This window comes from Corvus brachyrhynchos, unplaced genomic scaffold (assembly GCF_000691975.1).
Source record: "Corvus brachyrhynchos isolate BGI_N302 unplaced genomic scaffold, ASM69197v1 scaffold17, whole genome shotgun sequence".
In the NCBI taxonomy this organism is placed as follows: domain Eukaryota; kingdom Metazoa; phylum Chordata; class Aves; order Passeriformes; family Corvidae; genus Corvus; species Corvus brachyrhynchos.
In genome coordinates this window covers 20417-32230 of record NW_008240046.1, presented here as the reverse complement: position 1 = coordinate 32230, position 11814 = coordinate 20417, and positions in this window count along the sequence as shown.

Genomic DNA, 11814 nt, shown 5'->3' with positions numbered 1-11814 from the left:
TTATTTAGGAATTTATAGTGATGCTGTTTGAGTAATGTTCATTAAAAGTAAAATCCTATGCATTTGCATTTTCCTTATTTCCTCCTTTTTCCTTCATCTTGTTCAGGGTTTTTTTGGGGGACTGGGGGGAGGAGAGTTTACATAATGAAATCAGTCAGCTGCATTATGTCTGGTTTCATTGTGTCATGGTTTAACCTCGTGCAACAATGAAGACCCACACAGCTGGTCACTTACTCCCAAAACCCAGCAGGACAGGGGAAGAGAAATGCAAGGGTAAAAGTGAGAAAACTCATGGGCCAAGATAAGAACAGTTTAATAATTGCAATAAAATAAACCTTTTAATGAGAAAGAAAGTAAAAAAGGGAGAGAAATAAAACCCAAGAAAGATAAGTGATGAAAATGGAAACAATTGCTCTGCACCAAATGACCACAGCCCAACCAGGCCCTGAGCAGCTCTTGACCCAGCCAACCTTGCCCCAACCTTTTATGCTGAATGTAAACCACAGAGTACGGGCTCTGCCTTGGGTCACTTGGGGTAAGCTGTCTCAGCTGTGTTCCTTCCCAACTCCTTGTACACCCCTATTGGGGTGGGGTGAGAGGCAGCAAAGGCCAAAGCACTGTGCAACTACTGCATAGCAATGACTGAAACATCCCTGACTAATCAACAGTGTTTCAGCACAAATCCAACCACAGCTCGAGCAGAAAATTAACTCTATCCCAGCCTAAACCAGCACATATTCTGAGACTGCAAAATTTAGCATTGTGAACACAAAACCATGAACATACTACTTAAAATTAAAAGGCTTTTAGTTCGGAGAAAATTAACTTTTACTTATATAACAGTCCAGGAATACACTAAGTATTATTGTGGATAGATGAAACAATTCCTTACTAATGTATGGTCATAAAACTTTGCAAAGCAGTGGAAAGCATACGGCTACCCTGTGAGATAGAGTAAGTTTAACTCTATTACTGTTTAATTTTATTTCTTTTACACAAATAGTGATATAATTCAGGAAAAATAGGAACTAATACTGGACCATGAAGTGTATGTAATAAGCCAGTGTTCTGCTTTTCACCCTCCCTTGAAAGAAAAAGTGGAACCCACAACTGCAAATTTAAAGATGAGACATCTCAATATCACTGAATGAGGTACTATGAAGTCTAGTTCCAGAAAGAAAATATTTTGCAGGAATGAAATATCATCTGTAAAATCTGCTTTCATTCAACATTCCTCTTTTGAGAATGCATTAATAGTTTTACAGTGTTTTTCACTTGCACATAACTGCTGACTTTGAAGTGAAAATTCAAATTTGGTGTATCACATTTCTTGTATATATATACAACCAACTTTTAGTAAAATACTTAGAGAGTTAAGCTCATTACTGATGTTTATCCATGAGAAGTATGTAGTAAAGATCCAGAAAACCTAGTAGTCACTGTATAACCATAATCTTTTGAGTCAGTTAAGGCTAGAGGAATCTATTCTTCAGCTTAAAACTTCAGCTGAGAATCAGTGAGCTGGATGCCCATACTGTAGGAAGAAAGCTGATGTATGCTGACTCAGAATCTGCTCTTAGATGCTTTAATGGGTATACCATACACTTTAGGAAGAGATACATTTCAAATGTTCATGACATTTTTTTCATATAATATTGACTTGGGCTTTAGTGTCAATTTGTGACTCACAATATAAGAAGGCTATGAAAAATCAGCAAATCTTAAGATTGCCCATTAAATGTTTTGGGGTGGTTTTTTTGCATAATTGTCAGATGAATATTCTCTACCTCCAGAGAAAATTTGCTGTGATGAGAAAGATTGTTTTGTCACTGAAAGATCAATAATGTGCTTGGATTTTAGATCAGTTTTTCATTCTATTTCAAAGCAACTACATTTATACAGAATGCAGAATGATGACCTTTTGCTAAGCAAATGTGAGGTTCTTACATTTTTCTCCAGAGTTTTTAAACAAATATTTGTGATATTGATTATTCAGATTTGATTATTTATGTTATCTTGTCTGGGTAAATCTGCATTTATTCTTGAGAACTAAGTGTTTGCTCTGAAATGTAGATATTTCTCTGATAAATATAGTTCTTTTAAACACATCTTACATAATAAGCATTGTTACTTAATTACCTTCCCTTTTTTCCCCACCTCAGATAAAACAGATGTCTGTTTAATTTTTACCATTTAATCCTAAAATAAACATCTATAATCATAAGGCCTAGAACTTCAAAGGCACCAAACTAAAATTTATTTAAATACACACACACACACATATACACACATACACTTTTCAATGGAAAGCACTGCTTTAAACTAAGATGTTTTAAACTATCTGCTTTCCCCTGAAAATGTAAATTTGAAAAAACAGGGGCTACATTTTTTTTTGTATATCTATTTTTCTTTCCCCTTTTATGAACATCAAAATATTATATTCAGAATTTAATTTTTTCAACAAATTAAATCATGGTTTGCTCAGAGAATTTTAGCCTAATGTATTTTATTCTGTTGGTTTTGTTAAAGTACAGGGGCAATAAACTAGTTTTTTACTGACTTGATTCAAAGAGAGTTAGCAACTCACAGTATAGGATCATAGAATCATTTCATTTGGAAAATAATCTTAAGATCATCGAGTCCAACTGTCAACCTAGCCCTACCAAGATCCCCACTAAACTATGTCCCCAAGTGCCACATCAAGATATGTCTACTTTTTTTTATTTTCCTTAGTTCTCTGAAACTGCAGTCTAGAAGTCTGTATTCCTTTGAAGTATTTCTTGATTTCCATCTTTTAGAAGGACCTACATTTTTTGGTAAAGAAACCAAAAAAAACATAGATCCTTCTAAAAGATGGAAATCAAGAAATACTTCAAAGGAATACAGACTTCTTAACCAAAAAACCTTAAAATTGACTGTCCCAATGTGATTTAGTGAAATAGAGACACCAGAAGTTGTTATCTGAATGTCCATCCAAGTCTATATACCACCACTGGCATATTACATAAACCATCAAAAAGTTGGAGGGAAAACAGACTATTCGGACTTTTTTGGAGTTGAGACTCAGTCTGACCTTTAGCCTAAAAATACATATTTTAATATTATAAAAGTATTCTCTCAGTATTAAGTCAATCTAAAAATCCATAGTACATTTTTAACAGTGGCCAATAGCTGATTTTTAGAGAAAGAAGGATGAATAAGAACAGAATAAGTACAGGATGACCTAAAGACATCAGCAAACTTTAATTACTTCCAGATTTTTAGCATTATTGTAGTATTTATTTCTCCAAATTCAAATAATTAATCTTTGGGGTTTATATGGTCCTTTTTTATAAATATGGAGGACAATTTTCATGTGACTGATTTTTTCTTTCCTTTGAAAGGCTGAAGTTGTGCCAGTTTGCTCTTCCACACTGAAGGATCAGGCTTGCTTTATTTATTCCGGAAGAAGATATTTGTTAGAAACATGCTTGTTTCAATTTGCTCATTTTGACCTTGACTGCACTTTGAAAAATACTGTCTCTAGTCCAACAACTGTGTATCTGCCCATAATTCATGAAAGGATATAGTAAGCTCAACCATAAATATGGTCCAGAAAGTTTCATGACAAAATGATAAAATACTGCTCACTTCAGTAGTTGTACTTGTGAGGACACAGATTATCAGTGCTGCAATTCTCTGGAATGAGCTTATCTTCTCTTGAAATGTGATACTAGGAATTGTATATGTGGTATTTATATTTTTCTTGTTACAGAAAAATGTAATCCCTTTGCCATCATTATTACAATCCTCAAAATACCAAGGAAAGGTTGGGAAATATCGTTATATTGAACAAATAGAAAAGCTCACATGCAGAAAAAGTAAATCTCTTAGAAATATTTAGGTACACAAAAAACATAAAATTGCACAAAGTGGTCTATAAGAGCACAATGTCTTATGTGGCAAAGTTTTAAAAGTTAGCAGGGGCTAAGACAAGTGAGAGCGCATAAGCTTGAAGTGCCTAGTCTGATTTTGTTTGTTTGTTTGTTTGAAGAAAACCAGAAACAGGAGAGGAGGAGAGTGCTTATATCCCTTTTCTCTATGGTCACATCGAGTCAGCAACTTTGGCCTTACTTTTCAACTGAGCCTTCTTAGGCTGCAGGAACATATTCTAGCTATTAGATTACTGTATATATTCTTATTACTAGCTTACAGGGGCTGCAAGACAGCCCTGTGACCTGTACACTAATCTAGATTTTGTATGGAACCTTGGATAAAAGCAGAAATTATTTCAAAATGAGAAGCCATGTTTTGATTCTTCTTGTAAAATAGCCAAAATATTAAATTCCATAGATACTTGTTGTCCTGTTTCTTCCCATAAAACAGTTACCCCGACTGAAAAGCAGCCTAGTCTTTACAATAGGAAATGGGAGCACCCGTCAATGCATTCTTCGGTTAAAGCAGCAGCGGTATCTCCTGGGCCTTCACTGCATCAAGACAAGTGCAAACTTAAAATACCTTCTGACTCTCAGTACCTAAATGCATTTGAATAACCCTCTAGGTCTCAGATGACTATCTTGTACTTCAGATACCTAAGTGCATTTTTGGATCTCACTACTAATATTTATTGATTTTAACAGTACTTAAATGCTGTGGTGCTTCTGAAATTCTGTTCATCTTCTATCTGTATTTTTAGAGAGCTATTGCTTTTAAAACCCATCACACAGCAAAAAAAAATCTGAACCTGGATTAGCTGAATCACAGGATGCCCAATCTAATCAATGATGTGGACTTCCTCACCAGTTATGCATCTTCTAATGTACATACAGTTAAATAATAAATGTCTATTCCAGTAGCCTGAGTAACTCCATATATTTACTTTAATACAGCCCAATGAACCAAAATGTCAATTGATAAAAATAACTGTTTTATACTATTTATACCATTTTTATTTACAGATATTTAAATTTCTTTTTGATGTATACAATTTTTTTTTTTATATTTTTTTCTCCATGGAACAATTAAGTTTAGTTTAGAATTTATGGAAATACAAGCAGTGTCTATTCACTCAGTTTTATGTTAGCACAAAGGCACTGATCTGTTACAGCGGGGATTACTGTAACAAGCATATTTCAAACCAGGAGTCCTGTGGAAAAGAAGTATATATGGACAGATTCGTGGTAGATGTTTGAGAAATGTTTATTTCTCCAGCCGCATGGCCGGGGCTCAGCTCAGGAACTCCGCAATACCCGGACCCCAGGTTCCTTGGCCACACCGGGGCACACAAACCAACCAATGGGGAACGAGGCTGAGCAGGGTCAGGGCAACCCCGTGTCTCCCCTCCAGGGCCCATCTCCCAGGGCTCCATGGCAGGGGGGGAGACCCCAACACTGATCCTTTTAGGAAAATGTATTTAAAAAATTCATTTAGTACATATTAGGGTAAAAGTAGGATAAAAGTATGATTCAAAATTTATTTTTCACTGTACAGGTACTAATAACAACAGCAACAACACAGGGGTTTTTTTTGGTCAAAAAAAAAGGTATTTTAAAGATGTTGAGGCAAGACATGAAATATTTGTCTTTTAGTTATGATGGTTACTTTGGCCAGAAACAAAATCCCAAAACCCACAGAAATCCCATAAAACTGTGTTCTTATAAGGATGAATTCAGGTACACTTCATTTCAAAAGAAGAGCAAACAGGAAAATATTTGTCCACAAAACATGCAAGAACACTATGTACAGTATGCAATCTTGGAACCACTGTGTTACATTAAAGTTTAAAATGGTTGAAAAAGAAGAGCAAAAGTCAAAATGGTCCAAAAAAAAAGAAAAAATTCAAAAAGTTTTATTTGTAAGCTACACACTTCTCGTGGAAATTGGTATATTTCTTACCCCTACTTTCTAATAATGAGAGAAATAAAAGTATGAAAGTAAAGAGCGAAGAATAAGAGACTAAAAGAGAGAGAGAAGAAGAGAGAAGATCACCAGTCCTGGGTCCAGACTACCTCAGCTTTATGGGGGTACCTTTTTATAGGTAAGTTTTCCCCACCATATGCTTAGGTTTCTCACTCGTCATGTAAATGTTTTAGCATGTACAGCCCATTCTTCTGGACCTTTCTGGAAATAGGCTGGGGGGCTTTGAGGGTCTCTTGTTGGTCTTGTTCCCCCTCTATGGGTCTTGCCCCCTCCTTGATCCCATTCCTGCACTTCCACTGTTCTGTGTTATGCAGTCTCCATTGACCAGAACAGGGAAGTTTGCCTCAGAAAAAGGCTGCCTCACCTCCCCTTTCCACCCTGTTCTAACTTACCCACTGGAATGGCCATCTTTGTTTCAGGCAGAGCAACATATGTACTCCTCACTGTCCAGGTTTACTAGAGTTGCACAGAGAAGCTGTGGATGCCCCATCCATGGAAGTGTTCAAGGCCAGGCTGGATGGGGCTCAGAGCAATCTGGTCTAGTGGGAGGTGTCTCTGCCCATGGAAGGGGGGTTGAAACTCAATCATCTCTAATGTCCCTACTAACCCAAATCATTCCATGATTCCGTGAATGTTTTAAAAGATATTAAGGCAGATATCTTAAGTGGTTTATAAAGATTCATAAAGGAGAAAATGACTGAGACCTCAGCTGTGACATTCACACAAGACACATTAATCATAGATTTCTTGTCAATCAGTATTATGGTACGTTTAACAATGGTTAAACGTACCATAATACCAATATAAAAGGGGCAGATTGAGCCAAGAAGAAAATGTAGTGTTATACTGAACAAGGGGCAGCATAAGAGACAGCAGAACCTGAGTCGATACTAGCTGCATTATATTTCCCTTCCTCTACAACATAACACACATTTTTAAGGTACTGTGAGACAGTAGAAAAAGTCAAAGACTACTTAGGAATTTCCAATAATGAAGGCAAAAGTAAAGAATCATTTGACAAAAATGTTCTTTTCCTGCTCTTCGTTCCTATCTAGGTCAAGTAACTAGCATGTCAGCATAAGTAGTACCTCATGTCTCATGCAACAAAGCAGATATATACAAACCAAACCACACTTCAGCTTATAACAAGGTAGAAGATCTGTATAGACATTAATTCTGTCCATTCTGCATCTCCATCTTTCATTGTTGCCTTTTTTTTTTTCAAGGTCTGGCTTGCTGCAAATATTTCTGTGAAAGGAATTAAAATATAAACAATTTTTCTCCCTGTGACATAGCCTCTCAAACTGACAAAAGCTAACAGGTTTATCTGTGGGAAAAGAACACTCTTCATAAAAATTACAATTTGTGCCTGCAGGTCAGAGGGAGCCTTTGTCTCCCTGTACAAAATACAAAGATGACACAATGACATTTATCTCCGTGGGGCTTCTCTAACAATATTTCTAATGGAGAACAATATATTATATATCTCTAACAAAACACTAAACTGACTGAAGATCTCAGAAAATGTTTTTCTAAAAGTGTGATACACTGCACAATACATTACAGACATTGAAACTACCCACATTTTCTGTTCAATTAAATTAGAATAGATTAGATGTCACTCATGAATTTTCTTCTGCTCTTCTACAGTAATTCATTTAATTGGCCTCAATGATCAACTCTGGGGTTTCTCATCTCCAGTGAATTTTTTCTGCCCAGGAGCAGAGTTTGCAAGAGATATATCCATTCTGAACACTTTTCTTCAGTTCACTCCAGGTTCTCAAGTAATTACATGACTAGACATGCATTTCAGCAAAAGTCATCAAAAAAACCCACCATCCAGACAATTTAAATAATACTACTTCTTTAAAGTTCCTAATTAATTTCTACCTATTCAGCAAGGCAAGTCTTTAAATTTATTTCACATCAGATTATTTTCCACCAGGTAATGTCCACAATTAAAAGAATATAAACAGTTACAATATTGCAGTTAGCACATGGTATTTTTATTTGAAAACAGTGAATATACAGAGTTAACAGCAATAGTATATGACAGTATTGCCAATAGTATGGATCAGTAGAACACAAGGATCACACTGGGTTTTTTATGGGTTTTCTTTTTAAAATACTATTTCAAGCAGAGAAGGACGGGCAGTAGGAAACTTTCACAAGAGGGAGAAAAAGGAAGAAAATCATACCTCTTTAAAGCTAGACCCAGAGAGGCTAAAAAAGCACGGATGGATTTATATCTCTTTCCGTTATATTCCTACATGATCTCTTAGACTGGTCACAAAGCAAAAATGTTAATTACAGAACTCTTACCTGCATTTTATAGGAAGAATTGATTGAACTAAATTTTTTGTGAAAATACGAAGTCCAGGTATTTTTATGAAATAATTTTGAGGCTGTTTAGGATAACAGTAAATGTGGAGCTTAATACCCAGAGACAGAAACAGTAATCAGAGCTAAGAAAGCTGCTAGGAAGGTGAAAGGAATTTTTTTAGTTGGGAGTCTCTGTTCTCAGGAAGGACTTTAGACTATGACGTGTCAAAAGTGCGACACAGCAAGATGCAAGCAATCAAGATTTCTGGTGTGTGTTGGGGTATCTTTCTGATACAAGTATCATGGTGATGGACATGGGAGCGGGCATGTACTCTGAACAATCTTTAATGCCCTCCTAAACAAGTTTTTATATTCTGTACATATGCATGTTGGTTTGTTCTCTGTATGAAAATAAGTATAGAAAGTTCTCTTAAGTCTGTGAAAGAATCATATTTCTAAACTTATAACTTTCCAGTTTATACTAAAATACAATTTGTTTTATGGTTGCTGTCAACAGGAACAGGAAAGTCTCCAAGTGCCACTGTTTTCTAGCATGGATATTGGTCAATTGGTTTAAAAGTTGATGAAATAGAGCAAAACAATTGTTATATATTTGAGGATTTAGGAATTCTCTTTATATGTAGTGACTGTTGCTTCAATTAAAAAAATAGACTTGATTCATTTATTCCTAATTTAGCAATCTGCCAATGAACCAATCTGGAGCTGCACCTGAATTTTCTTAATACCCCTCAAAATGAAGGTTTCACAGCAGTCTGCAATGCACTGTCAGCTCATTGCAGGATCAAAGCAGTAATCATTTCTATCCTCATCTAAGCTGTTGCATTTCAGAGTTAATTTACGCCTATAGAGACAAGCAAAGGACCATGTAGAATGAATGGAACTAGAAAGGTCCTTCTAGAAAATCCAAACATATTTGACAGTCTGATGATATCTGGATTTAAGTTTGGGTCTGTGTATTGGGAGAATACTTTGGAATTGTATTTCAAACCTAGGTCCAGTACGGGTTATTTCCAAAGGGTGCAGTTTTTCAGGAATAAACTGCTCCAGTGTGTCCCCCATGCGGTCACAAGTCCTGTCATCAAACCTGCTCCAGCAAGGGCTTCACTCTCCACAGAGCCACAGCTACTCCCAGGAGCCTGCTCCAGCGTGGCCTTCCCATGGAGTCACAGGCTCTTTTGGGCATCCATCTGCTCCGGTATGGGGTCCTCCACAAATTGCTGGTGGATATCTGCTCCACTGCAGACTTCCATGAGCTACAAGGGGACATCTGCCTCCCCATAATCTTCATCACAGGCTGCACGGGAACCTCTGAAACCTGAACCATCCCACTCATCTTAACTCCTTTGTGTCTGCAAATTTGTTTCTCACATATTGTCACTTTTCTCTCCAGGTTACATTTGTGCAGGAGATTTTTTCCCCTCCTTAACTATGTTATCCCAGAGGCACTACTATCTCCACTGATGGTCTTCACCTTGGCCAGCAGCAGGTCCATCCTGGAGCTGGCTGGTGTTTGGTCTGTAGGACATGGGGGAAGCTCCTGGCAGCTTCTCAGGTAAGCCACCCCTGCAGCACCCCACATCCAAAACCCTGCCATGGAGACCCAATAAATTTCACACTCACCTCTGTGAATTACATATTTAAGAATTATCATTAAGATACACATTCATCACACAATCTTCTCAAATTTCACAAACTTCACTCACTTAAAAAAAAAAAGGATTCCCCACACCAAAATCAAAATAGCATAATCACAACACTGAGTGAAAGCAGACAATTGACGCTCATTCCACGCCTTGTCCCATCACTACAATATGACAACTGAAATTTCCATGATCATTTCACTCTTCATTCTCTAGCTCTATTCAGTCCCTATTTTGCCCATTACCTCTCCTTGTCTTGAATTCCTCAGGCCCTACACTGTTCACCAAAAAGAACCATAATGGGTTGACCTTGGCTGGATGATAAAATGATCTGATGCCTGGACCATCTGCTTCCCCTCCTGTTATGAATGGATGATGTGGGTTTAGATAAGTCCCTGCCTTTTGCCCAGGCCTCTGGCAGCAGGCAGTCGCGTTATTGAGGTGGCCAACACCCCAAGACCCACTCTTATTTGCAAGTTTTTTAATAATGGCTGATTCAGTCTATTATAGAATGAATTTTTTATTTAATAGACACAAAACTAACAGACATAAGACCTAAAACAGACTATTACTACACAGGAATAAGACAAAATGGAATACTAGTATTATATCTGCAGGATTAAATGTACCATTAATTTTTCAGCTAGCTAAGAAATAGTACAACTTAGGATCCAATGTTTCTTACCACCAAATTGTTGAAGGGGCATACATCGAAATCCTTTCCCTCAATTTCCCAAAAAGTAACCTTGAAGTTACATCCAAGCTTTGGGAAGAAATCGTCTCACATGTTCCCAGGGTGTGTGTAGGAGACTTCTGCCTCTGTGATAAACTGTAGTACTTTTGTAGTGTAAAACAGGCCTTTTGGTTACCTATGTTTTTTTACCTCTTCCCACATCTGTTAAGGTGGCAGAACTTCGGTGCCAGGAGATACCTGCTGGGCCTTGCCCGCCTGGGTTATCTCTTGTATCTGCACTGGCCACCTGTGGTGGGGAGAGGGGTGATTTGCCCTGCCACACCTCCCTCCAAAATTTTCCCCTCCTTAAGAGATTAAAATGTACTCCTGGAGGTGTTCCTAAAAAAACCCCATATATTTTTATGATTTTTAAGCTCAAAGTTTAACATCAAAAGCCATCATGATATGAAGTGATAATCTAGAATAAAGTATCTTTTCTTGTATAGGTTATTAACAAGATGTTGACAGACTGCTTTTGTATCAGTCTGCCTTATCTTGGGTTGCTTACCAACTTTTCTCACCCCTCAAACTTTGTGTCAGAGGAGACATAATTTCTCATCTTGCATTCATAGTAAAGCTGACATTAAGGCACTTTACCTGACTATGACTGAGAACAATGTGCTGCAGCACATTTACAAATGCAGTCCTGTGCCAATAACCCACCTAGGTACAGCCATCCTCCTGGGTGTCTGCCTCATGCACTGGGCATCTGCTATAGCATACCACCTCAAATAAAAAAATAAATACAAACTACTGACAATGAAAATTATGTATGCCTTCCAGAATACATTGTATTAAAATTCACCTAACGACAGCTGAATCCAGATATTTCTGTTACGATAAACAATTTAATTTTGGATTGATATTCTCCCTGTACAAAAATATCAGGTGAATCTGTATGGCTGCCTGCATTTAGTGCTTAGTCATTATGGAAAATTTTTAAGGGTGGTAACATTGTATTGCAGTATTCTCCACACTCAATTTTATAAAAATGGTAACTCTGGATAGGGTTTTATTCAAAGAGGAGAGTGGAACAAGTCTTTCGTTTCCTGTTTCATATTTTTTTTTATTTTTCAATGGTGGAATAACTACACTTAAATAAGATTAGGTTTGGGGAAATTATATGTAAAAAAGTTGTTTCTCAGATATATTATTCATATTTCAGAAGAAAACCTGGATAATTTCAGAAATTGTTTCAAC